The sequence below is a fragment of the Trichomycterus rosablanca genome, chromosome 26 (genome assembly GCF_030014385.1).
Source record: "Trichomycterus rosablanca isolate fTriRos1 chromosome 26, fTriRos1.hap1, whole genome shotgun sequence".
NCBI classification, from domain to species: domain Eukaryota; kingdom Metazoa; phylum Chordata; class Actinopteri; order Siluriformes; family Trichomycteridae; genus Trichomycterus; species Trichomycterus rosablanca.
The window spans coordinates 5,843,144-5,852,257 of NC_086013.1; the positions used below are offsets into that span (position 1 = coordinate 5,843,144).

At 40.1% G+C, this 9,114-nt stretch overlaps 1 long non-coding RNA gene across 1 annotated transcript; it reads left to right on the top strand.

The window, feature by feature from the left end:
* Nucleotides 1-1,247: 1,247 nt before the first annotated feature.
* On the top strand, nucleotides 1,248-8,444 carry LOC134303552 (uncharacterized). The gene is made up of 2 exons (XR_010007663.1): nucleotides 1,248-1,330; nucleotides 6,862-8,444. It is a non-coding gene; the product is annotated as an uncharacterized LOC134303552 (long non-coding RNA).
* Nucleotides 8,445-9,114: the final 670 nt, after the last annotated feature.

Genomic DNA, 9,114 nt, shown 5'->3' on the forward strand with positions numbered 1-9,114 from the left:
CGACAGTCATCATGAAGTCATTCACGTTGACACACAATGCAAGTGAAAATTTATTCAGATTTACCACATAATTAAATACTGGGCTTCTGGTAGCATTTGGCTTAATTAACCCAACACTCTTCTCTTATTAGATTCAAGCAGAAGAAATTTACTGTAATTGCTACTTGTACCTAGTGACAGCAGTGGACCTAAACCAAGCCTTGTAAAAAGATTAAGAACCTTTTTTTTGTTATCTATACACTGATAGCAGTTGGTCAGATAACATTCCAGCCAGTAAAGTTCTTTTCATACCAAAAATATTTTTAGCATATTCAGATCAGTTTTGTGATCTACGGTACAAACTCCAAGCAAGCTGTGGCCAACGTTTTCAGTGTGCATGTGGTGTGCTACAGGGTGTGTTTCTGTAGCAAAGCTATTATGAGTTCATACTCTTACCTAATGCTCTCAGGCTCTGTGCAGCTTGAATAGAATAAAACAACCACAGAGTGTTTCTGCCAGAAGTGCAAGCAAAGAACAGGGTGGAGAAACGATGACCTTACCCAATGTCAACCAAAGTTTAGTGTATCCTCCAGAGTAAAAAGATTATACATAGGTTTGTTTTTCCAAGGGCAGAGATGACTGTATGAATGAAAGTTAAGTCCTTAAGAGCATAAAAGCTCCTGTGTAACAAAAATATTTACTCTCAACATGTGTAAATGTGTAATTTGCAAGTTACTCTGCTTACAGTGTGAATGTGTCCTGCATCTCTACACACATATCCAATCACTGTATGCTTAATTGTAACTTAATTTCATTTATTAATAAACATCCATACCTGCCTTTCAGGCCTGCAACACATTCCAAAAAAAGTTGGGACAGTAAAGCATTTACCACTTTGTAATGTTGCCGATAACAGTCTGGATTAGGGTGGCCAGACGTCCGGTTTTAGGTCGGACAGTCCGGCTTTTCAGCTGCCTGTCCTCCATCCACGGAACGCTAGGACGGACACTTAAAAATCCTCCTTTTGGAGTGAACTGGTTTAATTTTTGATTAATATTATCTGTCATTGGCTCAGGTACATGTCAAAACAAATGCTTTGTATTTCATTGGTTTAACAGCCTCATTTGACTGCTTATAGTGCTACCACTGGCCAATCGCAGAAGGTCCGCCCTCTAAATGCTAGTCTGTGATTGGGTGGTTGAATTTCGCCCGCCCGCTCTGTTCTGTATACACCTCTACCTGGGTCAGTTAGTCAGCTCTCATGCTCAGGAACGCTGTGAAAATAACAAAAAGTAAACTTTTGGAGGCAGCGAGGAACGGACTTAAATATGAAAAGTAGACACAACATTTAGTGAGTAAAACACTAATTTGTTATAGAATTCTTGCTTAAATTGGTCAAAAACTCTGTTATATGGGTTCTGGATTCATTCTGTGTGTTGTGGTATCATGTCCCCCTGTTCCTAATATGATGTCCGCCTTTTGGGTGTAATGTCCTCCTTTTTGTGACTATGAATGTGGCCACCCTGTTCTGGATGGTCCTTTTTTTCTAAAAAAAAGACCTGAAATGCTGATTCATCTGACCACAATACACGTTTCCACTGTGTGATGGTCCAGCCTAGATGCCTCAGAGTCCAGAGAAGTTGACGCCGCTTCTGGACATGGTTAACATAAGGCTTCTTTTTTGCACAATAACGTTTTAAGTGGCATTTGTGCATGTAACTCTGTATTGTAGTGCTCGACAAAGGTTTGCCAAAGTAATCCCTCACCCATGTGGTTATATCAGCTATTGTTGAGTGGCGATTCTTGATGCAGTGCCGTCTGAGGGATCGAAGATCACGGGCGTTCAGCTTAAGCTTGAGCCCTCATCCTTAATGCACTGAAATTCCTCCCGATTCCTTGAATCATGTAATGATATTATGCACTGTAGAGGGAGAAATATGCAAATCCCTTCCAATCTTTCTTTGAGGTTCATTGTTTTTAAACATTTCAATCATTTTCTTACACATTTGTTGACAAACTGGAGATCCTCTGATCATCTTTGCTCATCAAAGACTCAGCCTTTCCTGGATGCTGCTTTTGTACCAAACCATGATTACAATCACCTGTTGACATCCCCTGTTTGGAATCACATAGTTATTTTGTTTTTTCACCTCATTACTGGCCCTAAATTGCCCCCGTCTCAACATTTTTTTTGTGTTGCAGGGCTGAAATGCAGGAAAGGAGGTTTATTAACAAATGAAACTGAGTTGAACAGAGAAAACATGAAATATATCAGGTTCATTCTGTCCCAACTTTTTCTGATTCGGGGTTGTAAAGACGTGTAGTATTTGCTTGACTATTTGAGTATGCATTTGCAAAAGAGGTAGTGTTTGTGCCCCAGAGCTCTGTTTGTACAAAGTTTACCATGTTCTTACTGTGTTGGTGTGGGTTTATTGTTGGTACCAAAATATTAGTTAGAACAGTGCAGTTAGTAAACATAAATGAAGAAGTAAATGACACATATTGGCTGTAATGAGCAAATAAATAACAGTTATTATATACAGAGAGAGACAAGTAGATAGATGGATGGATGGATGGATGGATGGATGGATGGATGGATAGATGGATAGATGGATAGATGGATAGATAGATAGATAGATAGATAGATAGATAGATAGATAGATAGATAGATAGATAGATAGATAGATAGATAGATAGATAGATAGATAGATAGATAGAATTTATTTCCCGAAGGAAATGAAAGTAGGAAATTAAAGGTGAAATTAAAGGTTTGGTTTAGGTCCACTGCTGTCACTAGGTACAAGTAGCAATTACTGCTAAGTCAATTTCTTCTGCTTGAATCTAATAAGAGAAGAGTGTTGGGTTAATTAAGCCAAATTCTACCAGAAGTAAATTTTGATGGATTTTCAGTTGCATTGTGTGTCAACGTGAATGACTTCATGATGATGTTGACCCTATACTTTCATATAAAGTACACATAGATTACTACAATGATCAGGTTTGATCATAGTATTCATTCCGTCATTTATACACTCAGTTTTACCACTGCTTTACTCTGGTCAGGGATATAGTGGGTATGATTCATTGAGTGAAACACCCCAGAAAAGTCACCAGTCAATTCCTGCTCCCCCCAACCCCCTGACTTATTTATATATGAACAAGCAGATACACTGATCAACCATAACATTAAAACCACCTCCTTGTTTCTACACTCACTGTCCATTTTATCAGCTCCACTTAGCATATAGAAGCACTTTGTAGTTCTACAATTACTGACTGTAGTCCATCTGTTTCTCTGCATGCCCACAGGACCACCACAGAGCGGGTATTATTTAGGTGGGCAGCGTCCTGTGACCACTGATGAAGGTCTAGAAGATGACCAACATCAAACTGCAGCAATAGATGAGCGATCATCTCTGACTTTACATCTACAAGGTAGACCAACTAGCTAGGAGTGTCTAATAGAGTGGACAGTGAGTGGACACGGTATTTAAAAACTCCATCAGCATTGCTGTGTCTGATCCACTCATACCAGCACAACACACACTAACACACCACCACCATGTCAGTGTCATTGCAGTGCTGAGAATCATCCACCACCTAAAAAATACCTGCTCTGTGGGGGTCCTGACCATTGAAGAACGGTTTGTAGGGTTTGTAGAGAAACAGATGGACTACAGTCAGTGATTGTAGAACTACAAAGTGCAGAACAGACAAGGAGCTTCTAAACCACATTAAGTCCCATAAATTATGGTGTGAAACTTGTGAAAGGACTCATAAGACAAGGAAGACCAAGAATAAGCTGGATTGACAACATCATGACGTAGATTACATTATCAGGGAAAGTCTGCTACAGGCAACACAGGGGTATTGGTTAGAAATCTTTTATGATTCCATTATATTAATTAGGTGATCAGTTACATTAACTTTATATTGATTTCCAGTGTTCCTTCTCTCTAAAAGAACTGCTTCAAACCATGCGGGGAAAAATGCTCACTCAGCAACACTCGTATCTGCCTTCCAGATGTGTTTAGCAGTAAACAAGCATTGAAACAGGCATGTAATTGGTTACAGTCACCTGTCAATGTCAGTGCTGGTTGGGCCCCCTTTTCCCCTAAGAGGTGGAATTTAATACAGACATGTCCAGGCATGTCTGTGCAAGGGTGAGCGGGGTCACCTAGCCCTTAGCTGCCATTTTCTAAACCCAAAGGCTCTCTTACCTTAAATTCACACTGGGCATGTCGTGTAAGTTTTGTGTCCGAGGTGGCAATATGTTGCATGGAAAACGAATGTCAGCTGATGAAGAGATGAGTCTCAACTGTGCTGCATGTACCCAACTAATGATAAGAACAAGGGGGATTAATAATAATGATTTTACACAGTGTTAAAAATAGTTAAGTCAAGTCAAATTTGTTTGTATAGGACTGTTTACAATGGACATTGTCTCAAAGCAACTTTACAGAATCCAGGACCAACAGACCAAAAACCCTTTTGAGCAAGCCGAGGGTGACAATGGCAAAGAAAAAAATCCCTTAGAATTACAGGAAGAAACCTCGAGAAACAATGCTATCATGGTTTGGTTTACAAGGAGTATTAATGAAACATAGGTTGAGGTTCACCACTCTGCAAAACAACAATTTTCATGGCAGATTCCAAGGAATTCTATAATTCATCACATTATTAAAAGATTCAAAGAAATATCTGTGCGTAAATGAGAGGAACTACCAAACAGTACTGAATTCCAGTGATGTGGTTTATAAAACCCTTGTCAATAAACACACTTCAAGCTGATTTAAGTGAAAATTTGTGGTGTAGTCTGAAATGTCCACAATTGTTTATGTATTGTTGTATTGACAAAGTTGAATCAGTTCATCTGCATACAAGTGTGTTGTAGAGATATGTTTCGTCACTCATCCAAGTGACTTCTTCAGTCCGAGCTGGTGGTGAATACCCCAACCTTATATGCAGTTGATTTGCATAACGACCAAAACCGGGCTATTGCATGTATGCTGTTAGGTGTCGGGAGGATTGCCGGGAACTGTACACCGGGAAAACTAAACAGACACTGGCGAAACGGATGGCACAAGATACAAGATCGACCTTTTCTGGCCAGGACTTTGCGGTTTACACTCATCTGCAAGCCAGCGGGCACTCATTTAATGATGAAGATGTGCAGATCCTTGACAAGGAAGAACGCTGGTTTGAACGGGGAGTCAAAGAGGCCATCTATGCAAAGACGGAACGACCATCCCTGAACCGAGGTGGTGGGGGTGGGGGTGGGGGGGGGGGTTGGTGTCGGGGGGCTGAGAGTACATCTCTCATCATCTTACAACGCCGTCATTTCAGCTATACCCCAATCATATGTGAAAGGCACACATGGCCATTGTAATTAATGGTCATTGTGATTTGCATATAGACCTGATCACCGGTTCCATGGTTCGACTCACCACTAGCTCAGACTGAAGTCACTTGGATGAGTGACGAAACGTATCTCTACTAGAAGATAAACTGATTCAACTTTGTGGATTTGTGCAGCTGGATTATTGAGCATGCATCAAGAGTTTGTTGTATTGGTTAATAAATTGAGGTATTTAAGTGGTAGACATGATGTGACCTGTTTTTAGTCTTTTATTGTGTTTGTGTGTGTGTGTGTGTGTGTGTGTGTGTGTGTGTAAGCATAATAAGCGTAGATAAAAATAGAACTATACATTCATAAAATTAAGGTAAGTTTGTGAACTTCTTGCCTATGGTCACAATAATTAACACATTCTACCTTCATTATACATTAATTATACGTTTCATGTTATGTCTTCAGACATTGGTAGATCAGCAGAACTCCTCCACCAAGATAATAAATCATCTTAAAGACTAAACAGGTTCCAAGGTCTGACTCCACATTCTTTGCAGCAGTAAAACCAGTTTGCCAACACCTGATACATTTTGATAAGTTTTTACTGTTCTATGTCAAAAAGAACATCTTGCTGATCGAGCAAGTAACCGTCTGAGGGTTTTGTATGAAAAACAAGGGGGTAATGCATCATTACACTTTCCACTGGCTATTTTTAGATGAAGAGGAACTTTTAAATGAAGCGAATCACAAAATGGTGGGCTGGTCCCCTGCGATTACACTATCTATAGTGATAGAATTTTAATATCTGTAGTCCCTAGTGAAAGCAGTTAGTATAAGCTACACTGTACAACTGTACACTCACTCACTCACTTTCTTAGCTGCTTATCCAATTAGGGTGGGGGGGGGGTGCTGGAGCTTCTCACTGCTATTCAATGGGCGCAAGGCACACAGTAACACCCTGAACGGGGTGCCAGTCCATCGCAGGACAGACACACATACACACACCCATTCACCTATAGGGCAATTCAGTGTCTCCAAATTAACCTGACTGCATGTTTTTGTACTGTGGAAGGAAACCCACGCAGACATAGGGAGAACATGCAAACTCCGCACAGAAAGGACGCAGGCTGCCCCGTCTGGGGATCGAACCAAGGACCTTCTTGCTGTGAGGCGACAGTGCTACCCACCGAGCCACCGTGCCGCCCTTACAGTTGTACAATGAATTCAAATCTATAATAAGCATCAAAACATGATGGAATCATGATCATCGTGGCATGTTTCAGGTTTTGTTCCCCACACCGTACACTGGGCGCAAGGCAGGAATACTCTGGAGCCTGTCCCAGTCCATCTCAGGGATTTGGTCACCCGCTAGGGCATAACAATCATGTCTGTGTAGACGGCTGATAGCACCGCTGGAAACCTGGATCTCAGTGGGGATGGGCTAGCGTAATAGACCGGTGCTATTGGTAACCGATGTGAATGTTAATACCTGTCTGGAATTAAACAAATCAATTTCTACTTTTCTTTTCCAGTCACCTGTAATCTCATGGCTGGACTACTGCAACTCCCTACTGGCAGGTGCACAACACTGCCACATCACACCACTGCTGCGTTCTCTTTACTGGCTTCCTGTAGCTGGTCAAGGTCTAATAAAACCCCAGTCTGTATCATGCACCTCCACCCAGAACTCGAGGAAGACATGCATCAAGGCTCTATTCTGTACTTGCACCCAAGTGGTGGAACGAACTTCCATTGTCTGTCCAAACATCTGAGTCTCTCACTTCACTGTCAAAAGACGATTAAAAACCTTCATCACCTCTTTACTAAGCACTTAAGCTGACGTACTTACTAACGCTCTTATTAATTTCTTGAGCAAAACACTTTATATTCTGTGACTGTTGTCTTCTTAAACTAGAGTGAGGTAATATATACTATGGAAGCACTTATGTAAGTCGCTCTGGATAAGACTGTCTGCTAAATGCTAAAAATGTAAATGTATTTAGTTGGATGAATCAGCTGGTAAGTGGTGTGTGGGGGGAAAAGACAAAAGAACAGCTTGTCTTAAAAACATATCTGGGGAGACAGTGGTCAATAGCCCTTTTTATCTATAAATTTTTGTCTTTGGTCTTACTTAAGTGAGCCTAGTCTACGATGTTGAGTGGTGGGACCCAAGGATGTTCAAAAGCTGTTAAACTTGGCCATGTATTGGTAAAAAAATTTATATGTTTTATGTCTAGACAACAGCTATTTATTTATTTATATTTAAAGTAATGTTTTACGCTTTTTCGTTACATTCATGACAGAACAGATAGTCATCATTACACAAGATTCATCAGTTCAAGTATTTAATGTCAAACACAGTCATGGACAATTTATCTTACTTGCAGACCTTTGGACTGTCAAAGGAATCCGCACCTCCCGAAGGAAACCCACGCAGACACGAGAGAACATGCAAACCCCACATAGAAAGAACCCAGACCGCTCCACCTGGGAATCGAACCCAGGACCTTCTTGCTGTGAGGCAGCAGTGCTACCCACTAAATCACTGTGCCGCCCAGACAACAGCTAAAGTTAGAGAAAGTGGCATCTGCCTGGTCTACTTTTAGAAGTCTGCCAGTGTTTGCTTGGTGCAATGGTATTATTTGCTTAGACACTGTTCACTCCTAGATAGATTATATTGTAGATAGAACTATTGTAGACTGAACTATTACTGGATGAACGTGTATTAGAGGTAGTTCAGAGGAAAAAGTGCATGTGAGCTACAATAATGCATTGTATATTAATAATGAATAATAAGACTATTAAACATAAGTTGTGTCAGAGTGTACACGTTTGTTATAGCTCTTGATTGTTTAATCTGTAATGCTAAAGTAAATGGGATAAAAATTACAGCCTTTATTGATTGAACAAAGGTTGACGAGGGCTTACTTTGTTTATGTTGGATTTGTGCTTATCAAGTTTCTTTTTTGGAGAAAACCCCTCCCGTGAGTTTTCTGTATGTAATATTTGAGTTGGCTGTCCTTACCAGGATAGTGTTCCTCTACATGAGTGCATACAGACACAGGCGGATTGTAATTACACTGAAGTTAAATAAAGTATGGTATGTGACTATTAAGGTAGCGGGTACATTGTTTCCACTGTGCTTTGCAATGCTATTTTGCTGCAAACTATGCCTGGCTTTTGTTTTGATTGTTTAGTATGTTCTTGAACATATTGCACCATCCTCCCTTATTATTCCTATTCTTATAAAGGATCTACTGTATAAATATGCATATTTATGATCACTGGAAATGTTAATTATAGAATGTTCTGCCACCCTATAACAGCATGCTGGCTAGCGCACTACTTTAAAACATAAATAAATAATAAAATACAACCCCAAATCAGAAAAAGTTAGGACAGCGTGGAAAATGCAAGTAATAAAAAACACAGTGTCTTACATTTACTTTGACTTTTGTTTGATTGCAGACATGATGAACCTGATATATTTCATGTTTTGTCTGGTCAGCTTTATTTAATTTATTAGTAAACATCCATTCCTATATTTCAGGCCTGCAACACATTCCACAAAAAGTTGGGACAGTAAAGCATTTACCACTTTGTAATGTTGCCATTCCTTTTCACCACACTTAAAAGACTTTTTGGCACTGAGGAGACCAAGTGATTTAGTGTTTCAGCTTTTATTTTGTCTCATTCTTCCTGCAAACTTGCAGTTTTAAGATGTGCAACAGTACGGGGTCGTCGTTGTTGCATTTTTCGTTCAAAATTCTCCACACATTCTCTAT